The sequence below is a fragment of the Zingiber officinale genome, chromosome 10B, assembly GCF_018446385.1.
Source record: "Zingiber officinale cultivar Zhangliang chromosome 10B, Zo_v1.1, whole genome shotgun sequence".
Classification (NCBI taxonomy): domain Eukaryota; kingdom Viridiplantae; phylum Streptophyta; class Magnoliopsida; order Zingiberales; family Zingiberaceae; genus Zingiber; species Zingiber officinale.
The window spans coordinates 8113338-8127972 of record NC_056005.1 but is presented as its reverse complement, the minus strand read 5'-3'; positions in this window follow the sequence as shown (position 1 = coordinate 8127972).

The window sequence follows — 14635 nt, the reverse complement described above, 5'->3', positions numbered from 1 at the left end:
GACAAGCACATGGAAAGTTAGAGGTCGAGAACCAAGGAAAAAGTCCCCGGAACAAACCCTCCAACGCTCAAGTCAGGTACTTTTTCTCAGAAGAACAGTGTACGAAAGAAGAAGAAAAGTAGGAGACAAGTGTGCGAGTGAGCGTACCTGCGCAAGGGAGAGGATGCCCCTTTTTATATAACAGTGCGTACCTTCTGGAGACTGACCCTTACCAGAGGGTGTCGGGTGTCAGGACTTTATCGGGCGATGGAGGACATGTGGCCTTCTCCTATAGACTGGAGGAAGGTTCTATTTGCATATGACTCCAACTATTAGAATATTCCCTAACATGTAGTAGTTATTCTCTGACAGGTGGTTACGAATCCCTGACCTATAGTCACGTAGCGCCTTCTATCCTACCCGAGTGTGATCGAGGCAGCCCGAGGTCGGTCCGTTGAGTGCTGATAAACAGATTGGATGGATGGAGGGGTGTGATCGGAGTCCCTTTCTTCTTGCTTTTATGATTCAGACCCGACCGAGAATGACAAGTCTGTGTATGTGGGTTAGCTTGAGGAAACCCGACCGGTGAAGACATGTTGGGCTTCGCCTTGATCACGCGTCTTGCCGCAGACCTGGTTTCCTGATCGGTAGACCCTGCCCTGGCTTTATATGCCGGATGGCCCCTGGTGGTCTTACTCCGTATGTTAAGTGTCACGCCCCCTTGACTTATGATTGTCACGCTCCCTTGACTTCTGACTGCCACCTCTCCTTGACTTCTGACTACCACGCCCCCTTGACTTATGACTGCCACGCCCCCTTGATTTCTAACTGCTACGTCCCCGTGATTTCTGACGACCAGACCCTACCATTATACACCGTATCACATATCATTCCGAGCTCTCTAGGTCCATTAATCAATTTCGGCTAAAATCGACTGATAAACCTAAAAAAATTCAGAATAATATGGAACCATGTTCCATATGTTCGTCTAGTTTTCCTTAACATATTCATACTTTCAAACATTAATTTGACACACTATATTGAGAGTAATACTTTTTTGAACATGAATATATCTGAAAAATCATATTCGTATTTTAAAAATTATTGCTCTCAATATTGTAGGTCAAATTGATATTTAAGAGCATGAATATAATTAGAAAAACTTGACAAATATATAGAACCTAGTTCTATGTCATTCAGATCTCTTTAAATTCATCAGTCGATTTTGGCTAAAATTGGTCAAAACTGACTGATAGACTTAGAGAGTTCGAAATAATATGAAATCAAATCTAATGTGTTCGTTTAGTTCTTTTGATTATATCCACGCCCTGAAACATTATTGTCATACCCCATATTGAGAGAAATATTTTTTTTATCACGAATGTGTTCAAAAAAATGTGATTCGTGTTCAAAAAATCACTACTCTCAATATAGTGTGTCAAATTGATGTTTCAAAGCACGAATATAATTAGGAGAACTAGAAGAACATATAAAACATGATTCCATGTCATTCCAATCTTTCTAGGTTTATCAATCAATTTTGACCGAAATTGGTCAAACCAACAAATGGACTTAGGTAATTCGGAATGACATGAAACCAGGTTTTATGTATTCGTCTAGTTCTCCTAATTATATATAAGCCCTCAAACATTATTTCCATATGTCATATTGAGAGCAACAAATTTTTTAACACAAATATGTTCAAAAAATCTAATTCGTGTTCAAAAAATAATTGCTCTCAATACAATATGTCAAATTGATGTTTGCGGGCATAGATATAATCAAGAGAATTAAACGAACACATAGAACATGTTCTAAGTCATTCTGAGTTCTCTAGGTCTATCAGTCGATTCTGGCCGAAATTGATAATATCTCAACAAGGGTAAAGTCCACTTTGAGCCAAACCCTCATGGTTTTATTTTTGAGTTTTATCCAAAAAGTCTCATACTAATGGAGATATCTTTCTCTTATAAGTTCATGATCCTTTCTTATGTGTTTTCAATATGGGACTTTATTTACAACCATTGCAATTCAGCAATCCTCCCCTCAAACGAACGACCCCTCCTTAAGCCTAACCGCTTGATATCATATGATCCTTGACCCATCAGGACTTTCCTATCCCTTGGTCCAACCGACCTACTAGGACTTACTTGCCTCTCGGTATACTAGACCTATTAGGATTTTCTTGTCCCTCAGTCCAACCTACCTACTAGGTCTTCCTTGCATAGCCGCAACTAGGACTTCTCTGCCTGGTGTCTGGTCGTCTTGATCCAAACATGGGAGCCCCCACTTCCTTCGTTAGAGGTCAATATTTTACCCACATGGCTTGATTGAACTATGACTCTTGTACATAGTCGGTGGCTAGTTTTTCTAGTAGTTTGGGCTCTGATACCAATTGTTAGGACTAAAAGAATTAAGATATCTCCACAATGGCGTCTAAGACCTTATGATTTTATTTTTGGGCTCTACTCAAAAGACCTCATACCAATGGAGATATCTTTTCCCTATAAGTGTATGATCATTTCCATGTATTTTTAATATGAGACTTTGTTCAACCATTGCAACCCAATAGGTGAATCTTATTTTTAAAACTTTTCTTTTTACCTTGGTGTTGTTGGATGTAGATTTGATCATCTTTTGTAAACCCTTCTTGGTGAAGTTTTACTCCCTTCTAGTGAACATTTTCTGTACTATATTCACTAGTTGTTCTTTTTTATCTGATTCTGAGTTGGACTTAGCTTCTGGCTCAAGTTTGGTTTTTGTCTTCACCTCCTTAGTAGAACCTGCAAAAAAAAAAAACTATACCATACAACTCTAATTCACAAAATAACTCGTCTAACTTTAATTTTAAAGGAGTCCTTGAAACTTTATAAGCATTTACTATAGATATCCATAGTACATTTCAAGGAAATGAGTTTAAGACATACCTTATTATATCTCTTTTTCCAACTGGTGGTCGATCAGGTAGAGTATGTTGAGGATATCCTTAATCTTCGCATGTAATTGACTTACGATTTTTCCATCTTACATTTTGATAATAAGTAAATTATTAAGCAATGAATATCGTTTAGTTATCTTGACGTCGTTTGTGCCTTCGTGTAGTTAGATCAACTTATCCCAAAGTTCTTTCAAGTTGTTAAATGATCCGACCAGGTTGAATTCCTCCTTCATCAACCAACATTCGATGGTGTTTAGTGCTTTGAAATCACTTTGTGCTTTTTCATCATTTCTGGATTTCATTTTTTTAGGTCGAGGAGCACACTGGTTGCTTCATCTATTGGAGTCGTATATCCTCGTCGAACGTTGAACCACTGGTCAATGCCAATCTTCAAGTTAAACCTCAATTCTCCTCTTCCAGTATAGAAAGTGGTATCTGTTGAAGAGTGGGGGGGGGGGGGGCGAGCGGTGTTGTATCCTTCATTTTGGGCTATCGAGTTCTTGTAAAAAAAAAAAAATCTTCCAAGACTAGGTCTTGGGGTAAAAGTGTGGTTATAAAAAAAATATTGAATAATAATAAAAAATTGAAAAAGAAATACTCTCTGCTCAAGTTTTTGTAGGATTGAAAAGCGCTAGAAGAGGTGAATAGTGTTCGTGACTTTTTTCCTTTCGTAAAAAAAACTCGGAGTAATAAAAGTAGTGAAAATAAAAAGACAATGCTAATATTTTTGGTTTTATTTGGTTCAAAACCTATGGCAACTCTTACTCCAAGATCCGCGATCGACGATCACTTTTGTTGGGCAATTCACTAGCAATTAGATAATTACAAATAATGTACAAAAAGATCATTACAAGTTTACGTAAAATAAGTTATATGGACAGTATGAAAATTTGGTGTAGAGTGTTTTTATAAAGTCAAAGTAGCGCAGCGAGCGTTTGAGCGTTGAATTGAAGTCAGAAGTTGTAGCTTGTTAATCCTAATTTAAGGCTCCTGAATAGTGCTTTTATAAAGTCTTGAGGATGCCTCCAACCTCATTCGAAGGCCAATGCAAACTTTATCTCATGCATTTCAGACTTGATAACCACCATAGACTACGGTTTTTATCCGCGTGAGGGCGCCTTCCAGGGGCTCTGAGGTGCCTCCCCATAACAAAAACTTTATCCTCAAAGTTTATCTGTGCGAGGGTACCTCTGCCCTACCCAAGGCACCTTCACGCAGCTCTGAGCCGCCTCTGAGCAGCTCTAAGGTGCCTCGAGCACTATTCACCCATGACTAACTTGTATATTTCAACTCTTGTAAAACATGTTAGTTCAAATACCAAAGATACCCTGTAAAATAGAGTCAAGACTGTCTGGTTCTAACTTTCAGATTTTTCATGAAATCCTAGGTCGAACCGATGCCTACTGTTCCCTCTACAGGGAACACGTCTTCACATACTCTTCTCAGGAGAGTTTACCTAATGTCAAAGTGGTCCTCCAGACTGTTTAAACTTTTACTTAGCGATCTTTATTAGTGCAATTGTCTTTGGGGTTAAAGTTGACCAGTTTGACTCAAGCTTAAGTTTTGATGTTTGACAATATATATGGAGATTATAGGTATAATTGTCCATTTGGGGATTGTTGGTGCAATTCTCCACTAATCAAATGTTGACTAGTTTGATATGAGAGAGTAGTCAAGTGGGTCAAGGTTGACTAGATACTTGACTGGAAAAGTCCCAACTGAAGGTTAGGGAAGGGCAAGACCAACGGGATAATTGGCAGAAAAAGAAAAATATAGTGGGTCATGGAGGACCATACACTTAATGTGAAAAGTCTTGGTGAGTGAAGTCAGTCAGTGAATAAAGTCTGGGTGAGTGAAGTGAGATAGTTGGGAAGTCTTGGTGAGTAAAGTCAAACAATTGAAAAGTTCTAGTGAGTGAAGATAGGCAGTGAGAAAATCTTGGTAAGTGAAGCTAGATGATAAAAGTCCTAGTGAGTAAAGTCAAAAAGATGGAAAACCCTGATGAGTGAAGCCAGACAGTTAGAAAGTCTTGGTGAGTGTAGACAGTTAGAAAGTCCTAGTGAGTGAAGCCAAATAGATGGAATGTCCTAGTGAGTGAAGCCAAACACATGGAAAGTCCTGGTAAGTAAATCCAAGCAGTTGGGAAGTCCTAGTAAGTGAAGTTAGGCAATGAGAAAACCTTGGTGAGTGAAGCCAGGTGGAAGAAGTTCTGGTGAGTGAAGCCAGACATTGGAAAAGTTAGGTGGGTCAAAGGTTGACCATACACCTGATCTTTGGGAGTCCAAGTGGATCATGGAGGACCAAACACTTGACATGAGGAGAGAAGTTCAAGTGGGTCATAGAGGAACAAGCACTTGGCACGAGGAGAAAAGTCAAAGTAGGTCAAAGAATTAACCAAACACTTGGTGAAGAAGTCCCAACAGGTTACGGTTGACCGAATGTTGGGCAAGGGAACCCTAGACTTAGATTTGTAAGTACCTCATGGTAGTTTTGATGTGATCAACTAAGTCGGAGTTAAGTCCTGCTATCTTTTGATGTCTTGTGTCTAAGTGTGCAGGAACTTAGAAGTACAGGAAGTCAAGCGAAAGACGCAGCTAGTGAGAAGGACGGTACGAGAGAGAGTCGACGGACTCGGTACGTCTGAGGGACAAGGTATTGTGAAAGAGTACGCTGGCAGACGAGAAGGAAACACACAGCGATTCCAAGGGATGAGAAGCCGGAGCGGAAGGTTGCTTGAGAAGGCAAAAAAATAGGTTATGGTGAGCACTATTCCAAATGGCCAAAATCACCCAAGCGAACGGAGCCGGAGCAGAAGACCTGGATCGGAAGTCAGCTCTCAGTTGACTCTGGTCTGGGTGCCCGATCACTCAGGGCAGCCAGGGTGCCCCTGGTGCGAGCCCTGGTCTCGTGCTGTTCAGCTAGGTCCGAGTGCTCGAACCTGGTCCAGGCGCTTGGACCATAAAGTTTATCTTTTGTCGAGCTGTCGCGATCCATTGCGTCGTGAATAAAATTTCATCCACCCAAGCGTCCGGAACCCTTCTAGGCACCCGGATCAGCGCTATAAATATAACCTTGATTTTAGTAGTTGAAACACAACAATTGTAAATAAGTTCTCTGTCTATTCTACTACTGTGCGAGTTATCAACGTTGTAAGAGGTTATTTCACCTAAAGGAGATCTTCATAGTGTGTTTTACTTGCCTTGGATTAGCAATCCTCTTATTGCAACCCAAGTAAATTCTCATGCCTCTATTTTTAGTCAATTTAGCTTCTGATTTTTTTTCTATAAATGCCAGTTTATTTTAATCAAGCTATAAGTTGAGAATGATTTGAGTTTACTTATGTAGGGCTATTCACACCCCCTCCCCCCAATCGGTCATCAAAAGACTTACAATTGGTATCAGAGCGAGGACGCTTCAGAAGGATTAACTGCCGACCAAAGCAAATAAATCAATGGTTGGACCAAACCTTATCCCGTCAAAGTTCGAGGGGGAATTTGCGCCCTGGAAACGCCGAATGGAGGCATTCCTAAAAACTGACTTTGAAATTCTTTTAATAAATAAGTACAATTTTACAGTTCCCAAAGATTAGTAAGACGTAGAGAAAGAAGAGTACCTCTGGACGAAGAAGGAGAAAAGCGATTTCATAGCCAACAGTAGAGTAGAATATCACTTATTAAGTGTATTACCGTCGCAAGAAGTAAATTGCATTGGAAGCTACACATCAGTAAAAGACCTCTGGGAGAAGTTCCTGGAACTCCACGAAGGAACATCCGAAATGAAGCTTGTACGATGAGACATTCTTCGGAACGAGCTAACGAACATCCGTCTGGAAAAATGTGAGAAGGTAGTCGAGCTATACGTGAAGATCAAGGAGCTGATCGCCAGACTGGTCAACCTCGGCGAAACAGTAACCAACCGGAACTCAGTACGCTATGCACTCAATGCTTTTCCCAGAACTCTAGAATGAACCTCGATAATTGACACGTACTACATCTCAAAGAACTTGGAGATAAGTATCATAGAGAAACTTTTTTCAACTTTAGAATTACATATGAAACTAGATGTATAGGTACAACAAAAGAATTAAGCTAGAATCTGGCACTAAAGGCCGCCAAGAAGGACGAACCCGAATCAAACTCAGATCTGAAAGGAGACCAAGAAGCTTACATGGTAAGGAGATTTAGAAAATTTTTTAGATCTAATAAATTTAAAGAAATATAGAACAGAAAAATCCAAGAAATAGAAGAAAAGCTCGATGCTACCAGTGTCAAAAAGAAGGACACATAAAAAAGGATTGTTCGGAACTCAAAAAGTAAAAAGACAAAAGACCCAACCAAAACAAACACAAGAATTTCAAGGTCACTTGGAACAAAAGCTCATCATCCGAGTCAGAATAGAAGCATACGCTAGATTAGCACAGATGGCTAACCATGAAGAACAAAACACCTCAGAAGCCAACATCGATGAAGGGGGGATACTTCAGACGAATATAACAAAACAAGGGGAGAAACATGCTTCAAATCTGATATGGTAAATGAGGTATGCCTTTTACTACCTGATAACTATATTTTAGCATTAAATCAATGAGAAAATTAAAAACTAAAAATAAAAATTTAAAAAGTAAAAATTTAGAAAGAAAAAAAATCTTGGCAAAATCTTGCTTAATAGAGGATCCTGAAAAATTGAAAACTAAAAATGTAAATTTAAAGGATGAAATAGAAAATTTAAAAAATACTACATACTCAAATTTTAGATATTCTCGGGGATTAAATTGGTATTATAGATTTCATAAAGGTCAAATCAGAAAAGTGATAAAAATATATATCCCTAGAAAATACTTGATTAATCCAGTAGAAAGGAACTTATATTGGGTTCCAAAATCATGTTTAGTTTAAATTATGCATATTTCAAATTTTAATTTGATTTAATATTTGCTTATTGATTGCCTGATGTGTTAAAATAATTTATTTCAAAATTAATTAGTTATTAATTTTTCCAAAAAAGAGAATTTTATTTCCTATCTCTAAAAAAGTTTTTCAAAATTTTTTTGATATGTTTTATGAATTTTTTTAAAAATAATTATGTTTTTTTCTTAAAAATATTTCACAGAGTTATTTTTATAAATTTTATTTTAAAAAAAATTATCACGTTTTCTATCAAATTTTTTTTTTGAAATTCTTTAACTATTATTGAGCTTTTTATAAATTTTCTATTAAAATAATAATTTTTAATATTAAAAAATTTTGAATACTCAATTTAGAAAATTTATTTTTTTTGTAAAAATACTTACATTATTATATTCTTTGAAAATTTTTCAAGATTTTTCGGACGTCAAAGCTATTTTTTAAGTATTTTTAAGAAAAATTCATCTTTACGTAGAAAATAATTATTTACTACTTAAATTTATTTTATGTTTTTTTGTAAAAATTTTATCGCTATTTTGGATGTACCTGATTAACTTTTATTAAAAATTTTAGAATTTTTCAACCAATAAAATAATATTTAAAATGATTTTTATTTAAAATTACTTTTTAATCATAAAAATTAGAGTTTCGAGTATAAATTTTAAAATTCTTCCTAATTGTTAGTCACTATTTTTAAGTTCGAGTATAAATTCCTTAGAATTTAATTTCAACTTAATTTAGTTAAAACTCTTATTTTTAAAGTGATTAAAGGGGGAGAGTTAGAAATTAAGTTTAAGGGAGAGGTATATTTTAAACTTTTATATTCATTTATTTCAAATGTTCTTATTACCCTAACTTAACTTGGGTTATACACATTAAAAAGAGAGAGATTGTAAATACCCCATGGTAGTTTTGATGTGATCAACCAAGTCAGGTCATGTTGTCTTTTGATGCATTGTGTCTAAATGTGCAGAAACTTAGGAGCACAAGAAGTTGAGCGAAAGATGCGGCTAATGAGGATGGAACGAGAGAGAGTCGATGGGCTTAGTACATCTGAGGGACGAGGTGCTGTGGAAAAGTACGCTAGCAGACAAGAAGGAAATGCGTGGCAGTTCCGAGGGACGAGTAGCTGGAGCGGAAGGTTGCTCGAGAAGGTCGGAAAATGGGTTCGGGTGAGTCCTATTCTGAATGACTGAAATCACCCAAGCGAACGAAGCCGGAGCAGAAGACTCGGACTGGAAGTCAACTCCAAGTTGACTCTGGTCCGAGCGCTCGAAGCTATTCAGGGAGCTCAGACTCCGAGCGCTCGGATCACTTGGGCAGCCAAGGCACCTCGGGTGCGAGCCTTGGTGGCAGGCTGGTTCAACCTGGTCTGGGCTCCCGGACCACAAAGTTTATCTTTTGTCGAGCTGTCGTGATCCGTTCCATTGTGGATAAAATTTTATCTACCCCTATGGGTCCATAACCCTTCCAGGTTCCTGGATTAATGTTATAAATACAACCCTAATTTCAGTAGTTGAAACACAACACTTGTAAACAAGTTCTCTGTCTATTCTACTACTGTGTGAGCTGTCAACGTTGTAAGAGACTACTCTGCCCAAAGGAGATCTTCATAGTGAACTTTACTTACCTTGGATTAGCAATCCTCTAATTGCTAATCAAGTAAATTTCTGTGCCTCTATTTTTAGTCAATTTAGCTTCTGAATTCCTTTTGTACAAGTGTTTGCTTATTTTAATCAAGATATAAGTCAAGAAAGGTTTGAGTTTACTCGTTCAGAGCTATTCACTCCCCTTCTAGATGACCATCAAGTGACTTACAGGGTTAACCAAGTTAGGGTTGTGTAATCGATTGACCGTAAGGTAATCAATTAGGAGCTTTTTGCAAGAACACAGAAAGAACCTAAATCGATTGGTCAATTGATTGGGTCAAGCCTAATTGATTTTACCAATCGATTAGGGCCAGGAGATTTACGAAGAGAATTTCATGAAAATAATGGTTGAATTAATTAGTCCAGTCGATTCAGCCATTGCTAATCGATTGGGTCAATCAATTAAGTAGTATTTTATCGCGAGGAGAGGGAATTGATTAAGACTTCTTAATCAATTGGATTAATCAATTAAGGCTTTTTTACGAGTGAACAGAGAGTTACGAAATTGATTGGGTAATTGACTAAGGCTTTCTGAATCGATTGAGATAACTCACTAATCGGTTAGGGTTCGAAGAGCCATTCTACAATTATTGGCCGTCAGATTAGGGAAAAGCTAAATTGATTAAGGCGCCCGAGGTAACCTTAAAAAAGGTTTTTCGTGACCATTTTCCACACAACACTTAATGCCAGTTCTTGGGAGTTCTTGGAGCTTAGTGTTATTGCATTCCCATCCACCATGAGACAGATTCAAGCAATAAGAAAAGAGCAAGCTAAGATTTCATTGTTGTAATCTCATGTAAGATTTCATTGTGCTTGTTCTTGCTCTTCTTGGTGTATTTCATGTTGTGATCTTATACGAGACTTCTCCATCTCCGGATTATTTCCAAGGAGTGTTTTCATAGTGTAGATGTGTACTATGTGGATCCTTAGATTAGTTACCTTAAGGAGTTGGATACCAAGTAAATCCTTGTGTTAGCATCAGAGAGTTATTCACTTCAAGTATTTCGCCGCAACTCATCTTCATCGAAGCGAGAGAAGCTATTCACTCCCCCTCTAACTCCCCTTGGTCCCAACAATCTTGACTTGGGACTTCCGTTGGATGTTCGATCCCTGGCCCATCTAGACTTCCACCTGGTGTCCACTGTAGGTCTCTTGTGGCCGACAAGAGAAAGGTAAATTGCCCTGCACAATTAAACAAATCAATACCTTTCTCAAACAATTGGACTTAATATAATCACACACTTAATTAAACAAAATAATAGAATCAAAATAAGTATGAGACAAGTAAGGTTTTTTACTTAGTTGGCGATAAGAGGATTGCTACTCCAAGGAAAGTACGCTTAGTAAGAAAATCTCCTTCTCAAACAAAATGTCAAAGGTAAAGAAGCCTCATACACGAAAATGAAGCTTGAAAGTGAAGAACTGAATAGAACTTGAAGTACAAAGTGTGTCATATGAAAATGAGAAGACCATGCCTCTATTTATAGCCCATTGGTCGAAAATGACCGTTTGCTGACGTGGCACAGTCTGGACACCCGGACCCTCTCCTAGTGCCCCCAGTGTGTCAAATCTTATCATCACGTAAATGGCTACGCATTGGGCACAGGATAAAATTTTATTCCGGTCCAGGCGCTCAGACACCCTTCCTCGACGAGGCGGGCATTGACCTAGGGGGTTTGGGCACTCAGAGCATCCGGGCACCTGGACTTGGTCCAGACACCCGGATAGTCAACATCTCGGTGACTGTTCGATTCTGCTCCTATCCGGCTCCGCTCACTTGGGTGATCTTGGACATTCAGAATAAGGCTCACCCAAACACATTTTTCAACCTTTTCGAGCAGTCTTCCACTCTAGCTTTTCATCCCTCGAAAACTCTATGCGCTTCCTTCTCATCTGGCAATGCACTCTTCCCAGCACAACATCCCTCAGACGCACCAAGTTTGTCAAATCTCTCCCGTGTCATCCTTCTTATTAGCTGCGTATTTCGCTAGACTTTGTGTGCTCCTAAGTTTCTGCACACTTAGACACAAGGCATCAAAAGATAACATGACATAACTTGACTTAATTGATCACATCAAAACTATCACAGAGTACTTATAATCTTCCCTTTTTTGACGTTAGCAACCCAAGTTAAATTACGATAAACCAAAAATAAATAACAGAGAGGCATCAAGTACTTAATATGTAATTAATAACATTTAATGTAAAAAAATTTTACCCTCCCCCTAGACTTAATTTCTAATTCTCTCCCTTTGATTATATTAAAAAAAATTACGAGAGTTTAAAAAAATAAACTTTAAAGTTTGAAAATTTGAACTTTTACGATTTATTAAGTAGTATTGGAAAAACATAATTTTAAAATTATTTTTAATTGTTCAAAAATTTTGAAAATTTTTTTAGAATAGTTAAGCTAACATATCTAAAGTTGTGATAAAATTTGTATGAAAATAATGAAATTAATTTAAGTAATAATAAATTATTGTCTATAAAAGATTGTATTTTCTAAAAAAATACTTAAAAATAGTTTCTAAGCTCAAAAAAATCGTGAAAAATTTTCTGAGAATATAATAGAACAAGTATATTTATAGAAAAAATAAATTTTTAAAAATTGAATCTTTGAGAAGTTTTGATATTAAAAATTAGCATTTAGATGAATAATTCATACAAAATTCAATAACGGTTAAAAAAGTTTAAACATATTTTCTTGGACAGAGAACATGATAAATTTTCACAGAAAAATAAAGTTTATAAAAATAACATTATGAAATATTTTTAAATTTAAAAAGGTAATTTTTGTTAAATAAATTCATAAAATATAATTCCATGATACAAAAAATTTATAATTTTTATACTAATAAGTAATGAAACCCTCTTTCTCAGAAAAATTAATATCAAATTAATTTCGAAGAGAAATCATACAAAAAAACATGTTTGACAATTTTAAGCAAAATTTATCAATTCAAATTTAAAATAAAGCATGTATAATAATTTTTAATTTAAGCATGATTTTGGAACACAGTATAGGTTTCTACCTACTAGATTAATTAGAATTTTTTTCAGAATATATTTTGATTATAATTTTCTAATTTGGCCCTTATGATATCTAAAATGTCAATTAAGTCATTGATAATTTTTAATTTTGTTGAATATGTGAGCATGCATAATTCTTCAAATTTTCTATTTCTACTTTCAATTTTTCATTTTTATCTTCTCGAAATCATCTAATCAACAAGATATTGCTAAGGTTATTTTTAATTCCTCATTTTCCTTTTTAAAATTTTCATTTTCAATTTCAGATTTATAAGAATTTTTCGACAGTATTTTTATAAATTTAAATAACTTATTAGGAGTTAGAGATCATACTTGACTTACCTTATCGATCTCATTATCTGATACTCCCCTTTAGTGCTGCTTTCTTTTGACATTGCTCCTCCTTCATCGATGCTCTTGATATTCATCTCGGATGAGCTTGCTTCTTCATTTTCTTCGTGATTTGCCATCATCACAAGTCAAGCGTAGGCTTCAATTTCTAACTCTGATGTTTCGTCCCATATCACTTTTAGGTCCTTGTGCTTCTTCAAGGTAAGTCTTTTGTCCTTGTCCTTATCTCTGTTCTTTAGTATTGGATTATCTTTGATGCGCCCTTCTTCATTACAGTAATAACATCTCACTCTCCTTTGACTTCTTTTAGCCTGCACTTGATTGAATTTATTAGCTTTAAAAAATTTTTTATACTTCCTTACCATCCATGTCATTTCATCATCGTCGAGAGAAATTTCAGACTCTGGTTCATCTATTTTTACCTTTAAGGCTATATTCTGTTTGAACCCCTTCTTTAGATCTGTACATCTAGTTTCATGTATTCACTACAACAAAAACATTAAAAGACAACGGTTAAAAACCGTTGTCGTAGGCCCTTTAAAACCGTTGTAACTGGCAGTGTTGTTAAAAGTGGAGGCTACGACAACGGTTTTAAACCGTTGTCTTTTGAATGAAAAGACAACAGTTTTGCAATGGTTTTAAACCGTTGTCTTTGAATGAAAAGACAACGGTTTAAAACCGTTGTTGTTTAGAGCATTTTTTATTAACACTACTAGTTTACAACCGTTTTTGGGGCTTTGACAACGGTTTTTAACTGTTGTCTTTGAGGGTGATAGACAACAACAACAGTTTTAGGTCATTGTCTTTTAAATTATTATCTTTTAATACCAATATATCATATTTCAATATAAATATATAATAAAGAATCATAATCACAAAAGAAAGAATATTTTCCATATCAATGTCATCAGGGACGGATCCAGGAATTAAAAGTGGACTGGGCTGATTCTAAGTTGATTGAGTTTGCCAAGGATATTATAGAAGGGGTCCGAGTTTACTTTACATGAGCACATTATCATCTTACCTTTTCCTATATTTTATTAAATTTTAAACAAAATTATATACGAATTTATAAATAGAACTGTAAACAATTTATAAATAAATTAAAATTATATTTGATATATTATTTGAGATAGATTAATAACATATTTAAAATAAGATTAGAGATAAAAATTCTATTTGAAATTAATTTTATCGGATTAATTTTAAAATAAATATATAAATATTTTTTTTAATCCAACTAGAAATGTAATATTTTTATCTCAAAATTAACTACGGGCTTTTACTAGACGGAATTTTATATATATATATATTCTAATTTTCTTATAGGGAAAGAATTATTGATAGGGTGAATTAATATGTGTCTAAAATATTTATGTAATTAAATTTATTAGTTATTGTTATGTACGGTAGAAAGATCTTCTTCTTATATGAGATGACCAAAGTTGACTTTGAGATAAAGGTGTGAAATTCAAATTTTTCAATGATTTTGTCAAAGGGCTGGGCTACAGCACAGCCCAGCCCAGCCCTTACATAAATCCGTCCCTAAATGTCATTCAAAATGTTACTTATACAAGAATTATATTACAATCACAAAAGAAAAAACATGTCTAATATTCAAATAAAATTTATCCCAATACAAATAAACAAATAAACTTCATTTACAACTAATGAATAATTGTCAAAAGACTAGAAACTTGTGATGGTGGTTCATGCCATGTAGGATTGCAAGTAATTATTGTCAACTCAAGCCCCATCAAAATCTTCAACTTGTAGAATTTCAT